Source organism: Alligator mississippiensis, chromosome 5 (genome assembly GCF_030867095.1).
Source record: "Alligator mississippiensis isolate rAllMis1 chromosome 5, rAllMis1, whole genome shotgun sequence".
In the NCBI taxonomy this organism is placed as follows: Eukaryota; Metazoa; Chordata; order Crocodylia; family Alligatoridae; genus Alligator; species Alligator mississippiensis.
Genome location: NC_081828.1, coordinates 40,574,220 through 40,578,031, shown reverse-complemented (window position 1 = coordinate 40,578,031; position 3,812 = coordinate 40,574,220). Strand labels below are relative to the sequence as shown.

The window sequence follows — 3,812 nt, the reverse complement described above, 5'->3', positions numbered from 1 at the left end:
GCTGAAAGTATTTTGGACCAGATACAGATGTCAATTGTGCCAGCACAAACAAAGAGTCATTGCAAGCAAGTGAAGAGCAAGTTGAGATCTCACAGAGTGGAAAATAAAGCCTGTGTCACTCCATTAACAGTACCGCATCACTGCAGTGGCATTAGAGTCTGATCCTAGCCTCACAAATACTAGAGTATATTTGGAGAAAGGCACTAAATTGGAATTATTAGCTGCAGCCTTAATCTGTTTAAGTAAAATCCAAATCTGGCCCCTTATCCACACTTTATCATGGGCTTGGTGTAATAAGGAACACACCGAGGTTTAGCCCTTCTATTTAATGTCTCTTGAAAAAAACTCTCTTCTCTGCAATCATGATGGAGAAAGTCTCTTTAGTAGAAACCTCTTTGCTTCTCCTAGCCATGACAAGAAGAGTCTGATTTTCCTGCAGCTGTTTTTGCTTCAGGGGAGATCATAACAGGTGGGTCATTTTATTCTTTACTTGACACCTGGCCTATAATCTCCCAGTTCCATCTAGTTGTTATGGGAAGCACCTACCTTTCCCTGCAGCCTATATGGACAGTTTCTGTTGGAGAGAATGGATTTCCTGGCATCTTTACTTGAGCTGCGATTCATTGGGTGTTAGAAGGCAAACGTTTACATTTAAGTAGGCAAAGAGCCTTCTTTATACCTTGGCATTTTCCTGTAATATTTTAGTAGAGCTGACTGAATTTCCAAGATTTATGTGATGAATCTGACCTTTTAGCATTCCCCAAATCATTTGGCAAATAAGAGTGTTCAGTTTTTACATCATCTTGAAAGATGCTTACATAAGTCTCTCAGTTTACAGTACCACCCTTCATATGTGTACTGGGTAAATGAATAACTTCCTCCACTGTATAACACAAGGCCAGTCCCAGCTTATTGCCTATTGCTTATATCAGTGTTTCTCAACCAGGGAGCTGCAGAAGCCCAGGGTGCCGTAAGATCCTTCAAGTGTGCCAAGGGATGCTACACAATATTAACACTGTTAAATGTGCACACACCTACACCTGATTCTCAAGATAAACCCTTTGTTTTTAAATTAGTGTCAAGAACAACCTTACGTGCTTATGTGGTCTTTCTGAGTTCTTTGCAATAGAAGAATTGTTCTACTATTTTTCCGTAGTCAAAGAAATAAGAGAAAGCGAAGAGCTGGCAGTTTCTGAGGGGTTCTAATGTGGGGTGCCTTGAGTCTAGAAAGATTGAGAACCAGTGGCTTACACTATAGTAAACATTAGTAAAGGTTTCATTGGACTTTCCCACAGAAAATAAAAGCATTATGGTGAAAAGTTTAAAACCATGGAGGACTAAGCCTCACTCTGGAGCCTAGAAAGCAGAGGAGAATGAGAGCATGAGGAATATATGGCAACTCTCTCAAGGCACCACCATGTTCATACTTCATGCCAGCCGTTGGTGGCTTGGCTCTCGTAACTCCAATTTAACGTGAAGTAGCAAGGGCCCATTGACTCTGAGTATGGCACCCTCTTTAAAGTATGGGGACAGAGCTGTTCCCATGCCACTTATTTCAGGGTGGGTGCTAAAGAATGGTGGTGGTTCACATTAGTTGTTCTGGGCACAGGGACCAGTTGCTGGAAAAGGACCCAGAGCTGCCAAGCACTGGAGATATCCTACCAGAGCCAGTTTCAGAGGAGCTCTGGGCTGCTTTCATGTCTCTCTTGTTGGCTGACATCTCTTTCAGTTCAGAGTTTGTATACCCTTCTCTGCAGGTGAAGACCCAAGCAGACCATGGGGACAGCCAATGAGACAGTAGTGACGGAGTTCATCCTGGTGGGACTCTCCCACTATCCCCGGGCACAGTTTCCCTTCTTTACAGTTTTCTTGGTGATCTACATACTTACCCTGTTGGGAAACAGCTTAATCATAGTGCTCATCTAGACTGACTCACAGCTCCACACCCCATGTACTTCTTCCTCAGCAATCTCTCCTAGACATCTGCTATACATCCACATCTGCTCTCCAGGGGTTGTCCACCTGCTTCAAAAAGAGACCCACAATCACCTTTGCTAACTGCTACACCCAAATGACAGTCTCGCTCTACCTGGGAGTGACAGAGTGTCTCCTGCTGGCTGTCATGGCCTACGACCAATTTGTGGCCATCTGCAACCCCCTGCGTTACCCCATCGTAATGAGTGGGAAGGTCTGTATGCAGATGGCAGTTGGTGTGTGGGCCAGTGCTTTCTTCCTGTCGGTGGTCCCCACCTTTGCCTTCCCGCCTCAGTTTTGTGGCCCCAACATCATCAACCACTTCACCTGTGAGGCTGTGGCCTTACTGAAGCTGGTCTGCTCTGACACCCACATCACCCGCATCATTATGTTTGGCAGTTCGGTCTTGATGCTTCTCGTACCCTTCATCTTCATCCTGGTGACATATGTGCGCATTGGCATGGCTGTGCTGCGTATCCGCTCAGCTCAGGGCAGGAGCAAAGCTGGCTCCACTTGTGGATCCCGCCTGGTTGTGGTCAGTATATTCTATGGCACAGCCATGTCCATGTACATTCACCCACAGACCAAGTCTGTCTCTGACCAGGACAAGCTGGTTTCCGTCTTCTACGGAGCAGTGACACCCATGTTGAACCCCCTGATCTACAGCCTGAGGAACAAGCATGTGCATGGGGCCCTGAGGAGAGTGGCTTGCAGGAAAAAGCTCACTTAAAGCTTATGTAATTGTCTGAAAGACCATCAAATAAACATTACTGAATGAAAAGGGCAAAAATTTTGCTTTGTTTAGGGACCTCTTCAAAAGCTGTGCCTCACAGCGCTGCAAAGTAGTGATGGTTCAACAAACAGCAGAGCTGGGACAGTGACATGGGTTTTATTCCTTTCATTTGGGTTTGGTTTCCATTCATTTTCTTAGTAGTTCAGACTCTGTCCCACAGAAACAAGCTGAAGTCCATTTTGCATAGGCCCTGTATACCTGCTGCTGTAGATATAGTCCAGAAAGTGATGGACTCAATAATAACATGTGATTCACAAGCCTTCACAAACTGGCTATTTGGGGTTGTTGTTCCCCTAAATAAACCCAACATAAAATCTGGGCACTGCTTATATTGCACTCCCACTGATTTGGAGAGTTTCTGGGGAACAGCAGTGGTTTCAGATGCTGGTAGCTCCCTGTATGGGCGTAAGAGTCTATCATGAGATAAAGTGCACGCACCATACAACACACAACTCCAGGCAGGCAGCATCCTGTTGAGTAGCAGCCAAACAGAGACTGGTCATAAAGTGAGAAATGCCATGGGAGTGTATTATTTCATGATTTTTCACTACAGATATTCTTGAACTCTTCCTTGAGGTACCTCTGAGTCAACAACCTGGGCAAGCCAAACAGAGTCTGAACCAATTGTGGACACCTTTGTTTTTTGTGGGGGGGCCTCTAGGGGCATAGCCTTGGGCTGGCTGAGGGGCAACACAGACCCAAGGATGGGTAACTATCACAACAGAGTTACTTAGCAAGTTACTTAGGCAGACTGCATTTTAAAGAAACCTTACTGAGGGAACAGGAACAAACCATCCTGATGTGTAGGAAGAATAGCAAATGTGGCAAGTGACCAGCTTGGCTAATACAGAACTCTTCAGTGAACTTAAATACAATAAGGACTCTTACAAGAAGCAGAAGCTTGGACACAAAAACCTAGGGAGGAGTATAAGAATGTTGCTCAGTCATGCAGGGGTAAAGTCAGGAAGGCCAAAGCACAACTGGAGTTGCAGCTGGCAAGGAACATGAAGGGTAACACAAAGGGTTTCTACAAGTATGTTAACAA

At 45.1% G+C, this 3,812-nt stretch overlaps 1 pseudogene; it reads left to right on the top strand.

Moving 5' to 3' along the window:
* The first annotated feature begins 1,776 nt into the window (after positions 1-1,776).
* LOC132250687 (olfactory receptor 13H1-like) lies at positions 1,777-2,704 on the top strand (annotated as a pseudogene).
* The last annotated feature ends 1,108 nt before the right edge of the window (positions 2,705-3,812 follow it).